Here is a 14,878-nt window from a genome sequence, read left to right on the forward strand (position 1 = left end):
TATCGCCTGGCAACTGTCGAGTAATGCCGTGACCACATGGAATTATTGAGCCATAGAAATTACTGATTGCTATTTCACTTGCGATACATGCAATTTTAACTGGTGCAAAAACATAAGGGACGTCATATTTTGTACCCATCATGAGTAGACTACAGCATAAAAATGGATGAACCTAAACAAGAAAATAATGGAACTCAAGGACTCTTAAGTTATCTGAAGGCTTAGGTAAATCAGTGAAATCAGTAAAGTTATCGACGATTACAGTTAAGTATCCCTTACAACAAGTAACGACTTCTCTTTCACCGTAAGGAGTAAATTACAAACAAAAAATAGATTTCGTAAAAAGTAATCGTTACAAGGAATCCGATAAATCATGAGGTAATCGTTACATGTGTTAAATCACGGAGTAACCGTTACAAGTAATCCGATTACTTTTACTCGATTACTTTCCATCGCCGTTAAAAAGCATGAATCGAGGAGTGCCCCCTTAAAATTTTCAGCGACACAAGAACGGAGCCGAAAGGAAATTTTTTTATTGGCGTTGCACGAACCGAGGCAAAAGAAAAAAAAAACAGGGAGAAGGTTCGTCGCCCTGAATACATTTTGGGGAGGGCGAAAGGTTTATTCTTGGAGAGGCGATCCTCGTCCTCTCCCTCCATCGCTGAAGGAAGTGCACGCGACATGGGAATAGCCACCCACCCCACGCGTCCCATTTTAGCCTTTTAAAGGACATACCCCGCAGGACACACCTACGCAGGGGCCCAGCCAGGAATTAAGGCTAGCCGGGGGAGGGGGGGTTTATGTGCAACTAATACCAGGGTTTGTGGGGGTATGGAATATCCACCAGGATTAGCGGTAGGTGCGAGATTAATAAATTGCGGAATTTTATGATAAACGGTTCAAAATGGTGAGTTTTACCGCTTTCTGAGGGATAATTCATTAATCCTTACACTATTCTATTATGCCCCGTTCACATTACGATCGTCCGAGCCGTCGTCCTAACGATAGTTGACCGAACTAGCCGTGTGAATGCATGTCCTGACTATAGTTGACGTATTACGAACGTTGTCACTTTACTATAGTTAGGCGCTGGGAGACCGGAAACGGAAGCGACAAGAGAAAGACGAAAAGCTCGTGAAGCTCTATTTTTTTCATGGATTTGTCCTAAGAAGGAAGAATATGGGCGGAAGAAAAATTATTCGGTAAATACACGTTGAACACAGTAATATCTTGTCCATGCATAACTCAACAGCTTTGCTAACCGTCAATTTCCTGTTCACTTTAGATGTCAGCACTAGAGCGCAGCACAGGTTTTAACCATCGTAATGTGAATGCACGATAGTTACGACGACGGCTCGGACGATCGTAATGTGAACGAGGCATTAGAGATTTATACAAGAGCGGAGACATGAAAAATTCACAAAGCTACTTACTTGACGTGTAATGACACCATTTAAAGGCAGTTATCCTATTTTTAACAAAATGAAAGCACTTGCCTACTCCTACACTTCCTTAATTCTATCAATCCAAGTTTCGGCACATAATGTCATTTTCAAGGAATTATGTGCCGAAACCTGGAAAATGTCATTTTTTCCGTAACCTGTTTTGGTAGAAATAAAGAAAATTGGAAATGAATAAGTGCTTTCATTTTGTCAAATATGTTCCACCGAATTACGCCGAAAACTGGAAATTTTTACTTATCTTTGCATGAAAACACTATGTAACACATTTATAATGCAAAAATATGGTGCAGACATGGATTCAACGGAACAAGAACAGAGCTCTATCGATAACAGGTTCGCAGGAAATTAGACAATGCGAGATCTCATCTTGAGATTTTCTGTGGACGCCAAGGAAACAATAGAGAAAAATCTAAAAAATTATGTATGCATTCAAATGGTGTGCCTCTTCTTTCATAAATGAGCATAGCCTATTTTCCCCAGAAGAAAGGGCGGGCAGATTTTAATCAGGATGCATAATTTCATATTAAAAAATTTTCTTTATTGAAGCAAGCCAATAAATTTATAACGTTATAATGATAACACGCTAATAGTACGCCTATAATTATGTGTATTTTCATTGAATTTCAATGAAGAACACAAAATAAAAATATACACATGGTAATGGATCCGATTTCTACGATGCGGAAAGGAAGTTGTCTATGGCCATTCTAATCGAATGAGAGGCAAGACCATACGGAAACATTTTAACCCACGAGGACCACCAGGAGAAAGAGAAAGGAAGTCATTCTCTCGTGGAATTGTTCCGAAAAGAATTCGGAAGAGTCAAAGAGCAGATGGACACCGCAGGAGATAAAATGGACCGCCAAAATCTTTGGATCGCCGCCAATGAGATGAAAATTCTTCCTCTTGGCATATTACGCACGTTAGGAAGGAACGCCTTCGCTAAAAAAAAGTCCCCTTCTCTTCAGTTTTCCGAACTGGTTAAAAGTTAGTTCCAGCGTGACTAAGCGACTTAAAACAGTCTTTGATAGAAATTTAATTAAAATTCTATTATTTCTTACACAAATACATTGAAAATAAGTTCGTGGCAAACAATTTATTTGCAATACAAAATAACTTTCCAGCTGCCAACCACAAAAATATGTATTTGATAGGTGTGCAAGAAATATGTCCTGAATAAGGTTTGTACCAAAATTATTTTGCTGAGGATGCATTGCGAATTACTAAGGCCAAGATCAAATTGGACTCCCTATTATATTACACCGGTTTCCGAATAAAAGAGCGCAGAATATAATGAGATTTCTGTTGAAATATATAATATATTATAGACATGCCATACTGATTGAGGATAATGCTTTCATTGATGACATACTTCCATGCTGAAAAGAAATCAGGGTACAATTTACTCGTTCAAAACTCTGCCAGCATTTTGAAATTTTCAGGTCATACGGAGTAAACCAACTCCATATGGAGTAGGTGATCAAATATGGAGGGTGCCAACATTTGCCAGTTCTTAAATGCAGTCGAATTACAAATAGGGAAACATTGTGATCAAATTTTCAAAGTTTAGATTAAGAAAAATCTTGAGGGCGATCTACTCTACATACTCCTAAAATTTAAAGATGACTGCGTTAGTGTTAAGTTAGAAAATAGTGAAAGAGAAAGACCGATGTAGTTGTAGTGATGCGTCCCCCAAAATTAAACTCATAATTGATTCATAAAACACTGAGAACGATGATTTTGAATATTTTTTTTAATATGCCCATGAATTTGAGTGTAAGAACGATTATACATAAATACGAAATTTTTGATAATATTGCGAGAAAATATACTCTTGTTTTCTTGTAGAGATGTATGGTGTGTGATTTATTTTATTGTGCTTCATTATTATGTTTCGCGGTTCTAATCAGCTTCCGTGCATTCACTATTTATGGCTGAAACTGGCGTTTGCGGAATTATTAATGAGAATTGCACAATGTACAGATGTTATACAATGAAAGTTACAATTGTACAATGTAAGTTATTCATGCGCAGATTTCATTATTTGTTTACCTCCGAATGAACTCATCTTTGGGGTAACCCCAGCTTCCCATTAATTGCCAACAGCCTAGTAATAAGTGCATTTTTTAGAGAAAATAATGAAATTATTAACATTATTGATTTGGTTCAGAAATTTTTAGCTATAGAATCAACAGACCAGAGTATTTTCAAGCCGCGTAATTATAACATATTACCTTTTATTCTATTAATCCCTTGAAGACGACAGAGATTTTATTAATCCAGAGAAACGACGTAAGAGGGTTTGAGTTGAAGAAGGATCTACGGTTGTAAACGACAGGCGAAGATGGAGAGAATAAATTCACAGAAAACGCAATGAACGTAAGAGCCCTACGGTTCTGATTAAAAGAGAGATGTCGCTATAGTTCGAGTCGGATCCATAATACGTATAGTTCCCATGAGCATCTGGAATACATCAAAGAAAGATCTCTGAAAACAGTCCACACGAAAGTGGAGCATATCGTCAAAGCCCAGCGGAGCGAATAGAAAATTTCACGTGACCATTGTGGACACTTGAGATACGACACACTTGAGACTCGGAGGTTACACGCAAGAATAATGTTACCGCTAAATTCAGGCCGCTCTAGCTAGGAACGGAGTAGGTAACTCTGAGCATAGTATCACAACCCTAGGATTGGTATAATTCAGCCCTCCACCTCTTCCTATCCTTAATTAGTTCTCTTAACTTCCTGAGGCTCTTCTCCCCCCTATCCTTCTTGTTCTGTCTTTATCTACATACTACCCCGCACGCCACCTAAAAAGGATTGTGGCAGGGGGTGTTAGGAAACCATCCGTTTACATGTAAAAATCAAATGCTCAAACAAAAGTACGACTAGCATTTAATATAGTCTTTTTATGGCTCGGGGAGAAAACGAATTACCATATTTATCCGTTCGGAAAAATATATCTTTTGATATATCGCATCTGTCGGACTTAGAAATACTGTGGGGTTCTAATATGTTTCACCTGCCGCCCTTAAAGATATCTATTATTAATTTCTCAAGCAATCCAAAAGCCGTTTTACACGGGGCACGTAATTGCGAAGGTTAGAACTGCATTAATTGCTCATTATAACGTGGAATTGCGTGAATGCATGAACGAAATTAGAACAGGGAATATTTTTCCATCTCTCGTCCACGCATTCTTGCATGTATTCTAATAATTCACCGCTTATAACGACGCAATTTTGACTGCGCCTTTTACTCCCTACACACCTGATTTTGTGCAAGTACGTACCCCGTATAAAACGTCCTTAAGCCTAGCGCGCAGACTCCGAGTCCTTAGCGGCTCCCAGCCTAATAGGCAATAAAAAAATAATAGTTTCCTATTATTTTTTAATTGCCTAAATAAAAATCATAGTTTCCTATTATTTTTTGATTGCCTAAATCGAAAGATTATTACTCCTAGAGTACGCATTTCACGCTTTTAGATTTTTTAATGACGAAATCTATTTTTCGCGATTAAAGGAAAAGTGAAAATTTTCAAGCGCGCGAAAACGCGAAGGCTAAGTATGAATTGTGGGAAAACCCCGTGTGACGTCATTCTGGTTCCAGCTGTCGCCATGTGAGGTGACCTTGGGGCGTGTATATGTGTGCCGCTGCGATGAGGGCTACTAGCAGGTAGCAGAGTATCCTTTTAGCTAGGTAGCTTTTTCTTAATTATTATACAATTTCCTTATTGTCCTTTTCATTATATTATTGTAAAAATACATTGCAATAATCTCTAATTCCATTATAGTTGTATATCACATGTAATTATATTTATCCATGGCCCAGAAGAAGGTATAAAAATATAGCGGAGAGTTGGCCAACAATTTTGCATCTAATTCTTAAAGACCTGCACTCCAAGACACTAATCAACGTTAAAAATTGAAGAAAAGAGGAAGAAATAAAAACTTAATTTTTCCAAGAATACGCCACCTAGCGCTTGCAGCCAGATTTTTATGATAATTATAATTTATTTAAAAAAAACAATGAATTCATACAATATTTGTAAACATATTTGGATGTCAGGTGCCCTACAAGGCGAAAGACCTGCTTTTAGGCATTCACGTGGCATTTATATCCCTGCACTAATAAAAATTGTTAGTATGCACAGATCAGTATCGCCGGTGAAATCTATATAAAATTTAGAGTTCTAAACGTACTTACAAGAATATCATGCATGGGAATACTATTTATTTATGAATCTAAAGCGATGATAGCCTTTATGCGACGAGGTGGGGATAAATTTTGCACAGAACACTTTTTAAAAACTTAATCGTGGTTAAAAGTAAAATTAGAGTCCGCGGAATTTGAATAGTTCAATCCTTAACTCGGCGCGGCGGTGATAGTAAAACACCTGGTTTTTGGTAATTCGTAGCTTCAACGATTATTTGGAGCTTAAAGACACCAATCAAAACGAGAATAGGCTAGAAACAGAGATCACAGTCTTGGCTTGCCGCGTTCGTGGTGATGAATGGTTTTCCACGGCATGAAATTATATAAAGAAACCAGAGTAGGTTAATGAACGCGCGAAGAAAAGAGAAAGGATCAAGGGCTTAAAACAAGGCGAATAGAACCTCTCAAGAAACTGATACGTAAAGGCTGTAGAATGAATAAAGAATATGCGTTTCAAGGGCAGATAGAAATAGGTTTATCTCTAAAGTAACAAGTAGCTATTTTTGGTGACGGAATGAATGAGATAAATCAATGTAATGTTAATATGATAAAGTATAGTACGTAAAATGAAGTATAAGCCTTTAATTGTAATTTATCTATTTATGTATTCCCATAAAACCGTCAACAGCTCATACTGGCTTTTACATGGGAGTTTTTCGATTAGTTAACAGTTACGGGAGCACTAACAATCATGCCCAGGATAAGGGCAATCCACCAAGATGGGAGTTGAACCCGCGACCTCTTCTTTAGCGAGCGAGGACAGTATCCCGCCGCCACCGAAGCCGGCGGGAATAATAGAATAATAAAATTGTCCACGCTAAGAGACAGGGACTTCGAATTAAAATGTACATACGTAAAGAAACAAATATGATATTAGATCCAATGATGGGTAAAATAGGATGAGAGAAAATATGAAAGGGTTCATGAACAGAATTGAGTCCTTACACCGAAGTGGAGAAAGGAATGCAATGGAGGAGGTTATTATCAAGTGAGTTCGCCGTCTATCATTTAAACAAACCTTTGCCTGCTTATCATCGATAGCAATATCCTTCTAAGATAGCAGGTATAAGTGGTTTCACTGTATCTATTGTATATTCACTAAATCAATTATGCGATACATAAAAAAAAGGATGACCACATAATACTCGAGGTTTAAGAATAAAATTTCGTATCGTCGGTCGACGAAAATTGTAACGGATAAGTGAGATACAATTTTTAAAACATATTCACAACAAAGTTATTTTTAATGCATACAACTTAAAGTTATATTCTATATCACTAAGAAGTAATCAGGAGCACAAAAATGGACCTTGGCGTTCTCTCGTCAATACTACATTTGCAAACCGCACAAGGAGATACCGCCAAAAAAGAATGTGCTACGAATGACGTCATGTGGGTCTTGACATGCGTAATGGCCTACTAACATAATTATTTCATATATCTTTATTCGGACAAAATATACAGAACTATATAACTTCTTTCCGCAAAAGTAAAATTTTAGTAGGGATCATAAATTTTTCAATGATCTAAATGTTCAATTTTACGTCTAAACTTGTACCACAGACCCCTCAGGAGAACTTTACCCCTCGGCGGAAAAAAATTGGGCTCGTCCGGGATTTGAACCCGGGACCTCTCGCACCCTAAGCGAGAATCATACCCCTAGACCAACGAGCCAATTGCTTTTCAGTACGACCTGATTGAAATTCTTATTCATTCAAGTTCACCCACAACCTGAATGACCGAATCGTTAACGTTAACATGGTGTTAAGAAATCTGCAATGAAAATATTCCTAAATATATATGTGTCAATCTTTAAACTAAAAAATGCATATCTGTCTCTTTTTCCCCTTTTTGAAAAATTGAGTTTGATGACAGCTTTTAACCTTCACATTTTTCAATGTTTATTGTATGTTAGAACAAATTTTACTACATTCTCCCTCAGATCTAATATTCATGATCTCAATACCAGGACCGCCAAAAGTCTGCCACCAGGTGACTGACTCTATTATTATATAATTGTGCGATTGTCGGAACGAAATTAGAACAGTTTCTATTTCCTGTACAGAAATTCATACATTCGCACATATTGACGTGGTTACACGATGAACGCTCGCGTTCATTCAGACATCCTCACATTTTCTTGTACATTCTAATGCACCGTGTAACCAAGGCGCCAAAGGGCCCACTGTTTAGCGTCCCATCCGACGGACGGGTTGTTGCGCTTGAAATGTCCTCCACACAACATTCAAGCAGGGATCGGGCAGTCTTTGAAAATTCTCTGCCACCGACGGGATTTGAACCCGAGCCCGCGGGGTGGGAATTAAAACACGAAGCAAAGGGAAATAATCTCAAATCCATGCATCGGAGATAGAATGAGCATGGGATATTTCATTCTGACCTTCAACACCAAGTCAAGATTTAAGAGATTGCATTACCGCAGTGCTCCTGTTAGAAACAGAAAAATACCACTAGAAAAAGCATTAACACAGTTCATAGGGCAGTATAATGGTTGCATAATGCGCAGCTGATCCTTCGTTACTTGAAAGATAACTATAACTCAGTTTGATGAGTCATGATATCTTGCAAACACTGTCAGCTATGCAAAACATGTTTCCAAAAAACATTATCCTCCGAAGAAACTTCTAATATAAGGCGCACGTGGCGGTTCGGGTTTTTATCGTGGATGGCAATCGAAAATAAACTGCAGTGAAAACCATTAAAATTTCAATAGATTCGGTCCGGGGAGCGAAGTGAAGAAACGAAACGAAATGGATTTAAACCCGAGAGACTAAACTCAGGGTCGAAAAGAAATCGGAGTCAAAATTACTTTGGGTCGAAACTAAACTAAAACTCCGTGACGAAACGAAACGTAGATAAATCTTTCGCTCCGGAGGGACCACGTGATTCACCTTCGAACAGTTTAGTTTCGACTCACACACCGAGTACGAAGTATGGCTGAATGAAGTTCGGGGCCGGCCTACAGCCATTATATGCATGGGGCACTCATATTTTACCACTAACAGGAGAACGATGAACGCAAACAGGCCATTCGATTTTTAATCTCAATGTTTCAACTTCCCTATACGCACATCAAACGTAATGGGTCGAGACTATTCCCTCTTTTCCCCTCCACTCAACTTCTGGGATCGAAACTTAACATTGACCAGCGGAGTTTCGATTAATTTAGTTTCGTTCCCGGGAGTAAAGTTTCGTCCCGGGTCGAAACTAAACTCCTTGGTGATTTTAATTTCGTGCGGGAACGAAACTAAACCTAGGCCTCGTATTGTCATTTCCTTCCGAGTCGAAACGTAACATTTTCGTTTCGTTTCACTTGCCATGACTGGTTTTTATGCCATAAGAAAAAAAAACAAAAAAATTCCTCATACAAGACGAATAAGAGATCAAGTTAACTTCTAATTTTGCGGTGCAGGCTGGGCTGGAATATAGAGAAAGTTGGACAAGACCTAAAATATTTTGTTTTCTGCGTCGGTTGAAACTTGTACGCTTTTGTTGGCATTAGATTGGTGCATAGGATGAGGCAAATTGTTTTCATCAGACTATGTTTTTTACAAAATTAACGGCCAAAAATGTGAACAAGTTGGCAAAAATCGCCCTCGCAAATATTTTACAAAATTCGCCATATTCAAGCTTGTGCATCATCCTTAGTATAAATGCAAAACAAGAAAACTCATCAATATTAATTGGTTTAACTCATTAATAATTTCACGAAAGAAAAATTTATATGTCACGCGTACATAACATAAAATGGCTTATCTTGATTTGCACCGAATAATTGTGCTAAGTAGAAAGACTCAAGCAACGATGGCATAAAGAGAGGAGCTGAATGTGCCAAGCAAAATTTCATCATCTGTATCTTCCAAGTGCCTTCTTTACGGTGGAATACCGCACCATTCCATCACTAATTCACGAAGCGTAAACACTCTCACCGCGAACGAATCTAAAAGCACTTACTAATGAGCAATTGTGATAATACCGAGAGGAAGTCATGTTGCGCAATGACTCCATTTCCTTTTGAACACAGAGGAGAGTCGTAAGTGTGACAGTCACTTAACAAACACATGCACACATTACAGATGCTGTTTGCATGCACTTCAGTCAAGTTTAAGAAAAATGGAAAGTAAAAAAACAGGCGTCAGCTCTTAAAAAACCAATATTTACATTGAATATAAGACACGGTCTCAGGCGTTACTTTGTGGAATTGCTTCATTATAGAATAAAATAAAATAACTTTGTTTTATTCCACACCTTATTTTATATTGATGATAGCATAATGACCTGATGATAGCATTAGATGCTGAAACCTGGGTCGTGCTATTTAAAATAAAGTGTGGAATAAAACAAAGTTATTTTATTCTATTTACATTGAATGACCAACATCGATTCCTTAATAAATTCAATTCCTCGCGGCTGAATTTTAAGCCATCCGAGTGCGTCCAGCGGGTTTCGGATGGTGGATCGACCTCCAGATGTAAAGCCTAGCTGCTATAAAGAGGAGTTCACTTGTCGAATAAGCAGTCTTGGACAAAAAGCGAGTGCATTCCGAGGTGGTATGCGTCTATCCCAAGTTAAGATAGACCAACTAAATGATACATTAAGCCTGTGAATATGTCGTTGCGTGGCGACGGGAGGCCGCCAACAATTATTCCTCCCATCACCCGGGGGAGAGGGCAGCAGCTCTTCTTCATTTGAGTGAACGTGGAGACCACAGGGATCAGTAGGTAAAGCGACACTCATTCGAATACAGACGTGGTAAAATTTACTTCAACGTCTGTAGTACTGCAATGTGGAAGGCAAGAGGAAACCATCATATAACTATCCCGAGGAGTCGCAGCTACTCCAATTTTAAATAATCAGATATGAGAAAACGATAGCGGATAGGAAGCTTCGTCAAACCAATCTTAAGATTGTTGTCTTATGATGAAGTAATGGAAAAGCATTTACGCTTGAGAATTGGTGAAGAGAAAATGGATGGACCGAGTAAGTAATAAGCAAGAGCTAAAGAGAGTTGGATGAACGAGAAGTCTACTAAAAATCATAAGAAGAAGACGAGACAAATTAGTTTGCCAAATGGTGACTCATGATAGCCTAATGATGACTATCGTCGAAGAATCAGTGGAGCCGTTGACTTAAGGTACGAAATCGTTCAATTTTGATAGAGAAATTAATTTAATTCTGTATAAGTGATAGTTGGCCCGCTGGGCTTTTTTCTAACGATAAATGTTCATGGAAATGATCATGCTGAATGGTCACAAGATCATTCACAGGATCATGCGAGAATAAGCTCTTATAAAAATTTTTTTTTTAAACCAGCCTTTATATTTAGATTACAGGGGATGAGCAACGTTTATATATGACACAAAGCAAAAAAACTCAGTGACCCCGAAAAACCAAAAGTGACGTATTAAAAAAGTCACTATATTTATTAAATTTTCAGTGAATGGTAAGCCCCCTATGTTTCAAAATGCCACCCCTATGCTTTTAAATGCCTACCCCTATGTTAAAAATGCCACCCCCCTATGTTAAAAATGCCACCCCGTACGTTTTATGTAACGGTAAAACAATATTCAAACATTTACAAAACCTTACAATTGTTAATAAATATATGAAGATCAGAATATGGGTGTCAAAATATGGGAAATTTTATGGTTGATAACTTTTACTGTGGTCGCAAAACACGAAAATCGACCATTTGGAACTTCTTAGTTCAAAAACATGTTTTGGGGGGCTATAGGTTGACTGGGGGGTGGTTAAAGGGGGGTTGGAGAGAAAAAGTTATATTTTCATGTATTGTCATCGGAAATGAAGAAGTGTGCAAAATTTCAGCGTTTTTGCTTCACAGGAAGTGAGTCAAATTTCAGTTACAAGATTTGTACCAGACAAACAAACAGACAGGTTGGTGAGTTGATATAAAGGCTGGAAAAATAGAACATGTTCAAATTATCAGTGAATGATCATGTGCATGACGGTTAATTCGCGAATTTTTCCGCTATACACAGCGAATGATTTCATTAGGATGATCATTCAGCATGATATTTCGCATGATCATTGACCGTGTATAGCGTCCTTAAGAGCATGTGCAGCAGACAGGTGAATTAATATAGGAAGCCTCGCGTGGTTAAATTTTCGATCTCGGCAGCGAAAGATGTGATGATGTGCTTCACTGCTGCTTCCAATGAAACGTTACGAGCTAGTCTGATTCGCGAAGGTGTAAACAACATGTTTATATGCCCGTTATAATGGTGATGACCCGGAATCGATGATGAGATGAGAAATCCATTACATTTCGTTTTCCAACGTCGGGTTCACTCAATGCCGTCAGCATTCTTTTAAAATCTAACTTTGCAGCTTTCATCGCAGTTTTCAATTCTAATGCAGGGCTACATTTATTATCATTTACAATGCCTTAAATGGTAGGTTCCGACCCACAGAAATACTACCTTTCTTTTCACTACACATTCCTAACCGCTCCTTTCGTAATAATCACCCTAAATTCCGTGTTTCTCTCTCCCGTTTTACAGACTCCCTATCTCTTTCAATACCATTTCGACCACCCTCCCTTCCCTGGATCTTTCAATGCCCATCAGACCATTCAATAAATAGCTTCGAAAAGCCATCTTCTGAATATTTTTAAAAATATTCTCTTCATAGCTTTTTTATAGTTTATATTTGTTAAAGCTGCAGGTTTTCAGTTTTCCATTCAATTTAAAGGCTGTTTCTACTGTTTTTGAATGATTAAATAAATATATCTTATGAAATATTACGTGCAAGTCTGGTTTGCGAAGATGTAGACTTATCGTTGACGTCTTAGGACGGTCACCGATAGTGTTCGCGGATCGAATGTTCTGTAGGCGTAACTTTAGCCGTGAAAAAATCATTTCAGTCAACATTAAAAAAAGGAGAACATTTTTCTTGGAAACCATCTCTTTAAATCTGATCTGGAGTGTAGCGCTTTACGACGCAGAAACGTGTACACTTAGGAAGGAGGACGAGAAAAGACTGGAGGCATTCGAGATGTGGGTGTGGCGAAGAATGGAGGAGGTGAAGTGGACGGAGAGGAGGAGGAACGACGAAATGGCTGGACATGATGGGTGAGGAGAGCCAGCTTCTAGATGAGATACGGAGGAGACAGATGGTATGGATGAAGCGAGTACTTAGCGGGGAGGGGATTTTGAAAACAGTGTTAGTGGGTAGAATGCTAGGGAAACGAGGGAGGGGAAGGAAAAGAATAGGATTTTTAGATAGATTGACAGAGAGTAGGCCTTATCGTGAATTGAAGAGAGAAGTGCATGATGGAAGGGGAGGGAGGATCCTAGAATTCTTCTCAAGTACTCCATGGAATTACTATTATTAAAGTATTCTACCGATTAAGGTAGAATACTTTAATAACAACAACAACTTTTAACAAAATCACGACAACCACGCGCGCTCTATCAGCTTTACTCACGCGATCGTCTTTTCTAAGCGTCGATTGTCGGAGACTACTTGTCAGATATTCTGTTTGAATTGCATGAATATGATTTGAATGCACTTACAATTAGCAAAAGCATTGCATATAGTATCCTGAGAGAGGGGCAAAACGCATTGCGTCCCTGTATTGTTGCATGAACCGAGCCCTGCGAAATTAACAGAAGAAACAGTAATACAAGTAATGAGGGACTGCGGGTATAGGGAATATGTTGGTCAATCTTGTATCAAAACCGCGTAACAATCCATGAATTATTAAAGGCATGGAAGGACTTTCACATTTCAGTTTTTACTAAATTTCAAATTTTACAGGTCTCATCTCCGACGCTCTTCCGTGAGGAAAAAAAGGGTTGATTGACGCCCGAGAAAGAGAAAGGTGTCGTCGCTGCCTGTTTAATCACCTTCCCTTAAAAGCACACAGCCAGAAGACGCCCTTTCACTTGCTCACGCAACACACTCACACACACACACCGCCCGCTCTTCTCCATTAAAACGTTCGCCGAGAATCTGAACCTCCCTCGACCGCGTTCAGACAGCGGAGTGACCCACCATCCTTCGCAACTTTAGACGTTTAGACTGAGGCCAGCGACAGATGGAGCCACCTGCGAGCGCTCCTCATTTTTTTTCAACCTTACCTGTCAACTCGTTGTCAAACATGAACGTTGTTAAAATCCGATGATAGAAATTCTAAGTCAGGGTGATCACTTATTTCGCGATTGATGATAGATCCGCCATCAAATAAACATACTTTAATACTAATTAGGGAGCAGAGGTAATTAATTAATGCACGTAATGAACAAAAGGGGGCCGATTACGCTTCCTTGTGGGACACCTGATGTCACTTTAACTATACCAGAGCTAATTCCGTCAAGAACTACTCTGATACGAGTTTGCGATTCGATATTTGCGTATGATCACTCAGAAAGTCGGAATTCCATTTTATAACTGTTTCGGTTTACCCGCATGACATTAATTTATACAAAAGTTTTTCGTGAGATACCGTCTAGAAAGCTTTTATCAATCAAATCTAAAATAATGCGTTAACTTGTGTTTTATATTCACCAGTTTAGAGAATGTCGTCAATTCGTTGTCTCGGGCGTGACTTATGGAATCGACGTAATATAATCAAATGCAAAAACTTTGCAATTACAGATGGTGACGTGCCGAGTTGAAATCTAAGTCGTACGGTATTAAATTAATGTGGAATTACAAAGTTTTTTACATTTCAGTGCCTTAGCTGTCAAATTCAGCCGGAAGTTTTCGGGATATAACCCGCGTGGGTCTATCTTTATAGACAACAGTTTCGCCAGTATTGCAGTTGACTTCCTCAGGTCAATAAAGTGCAGAGCAATAGTATCGCCCGTCTTTTATCGACAACCGTCGGAGTAGGGCGTCATGATATAGGACAACATAGCGCACAAAAATATGCTAAAAATTTTGGAATCAATCAAATACCATCTCGTAAAAAAATGATTTCTTGGTAAAAGAAGAGTCGTTATGAAAAAACCATGGATCACGCAGGTAGTATTAGATCTCATTGAAGAAAGAAGAAAATACAAGGCTGCGAAAACAGAGGAAGGACAGAATCGTTACAAGAGGATAAGGAACGAAATATGTCGTAAAGCGCGGAAGGCTAGAGAAACGTGGATGAAAAGCATTTGCGAAGACGTGCAAAACAATCTTAAACATGGAAAAGTAGAGGCCGCTTATAGG

General features: G+C 38.6%; 1 protein-coding gene and 1 non-coding gene across 4 annotated transcripts in view; both read right to left on the bottom strand.

Moving 5' to 3' along the window:
- LOC124163225 overlaps positions 1–14,878 on the bottom strand; it is a 794,093-nt gene that overhangs the window by 656,607 nt on the left and 122,608 nt on the right. The window lies entirely within an intron of this gene.
- Positions 7,283–7,354, bottom strand: Trnap-agg. The gene has a single exon. It is a non-coding gene; the product is annotated as a tRNA-Pro (tRNA).

This window comes from Ischnura elegans, chromosome 8 (assembly GCF_921293095.1).
Source record: "Ischnura elegans chromosome 8, ioIscEleg1.1, whole genome shotgun sequence".
In the NCBI taxonomy this organism is placed as follows: domain Eukaryota; kingdom Metazoa; phylum Arthropoda; class Insecta; order Odonata; family Coenagrionidae; genus Ischnura; species Ischnura elegans.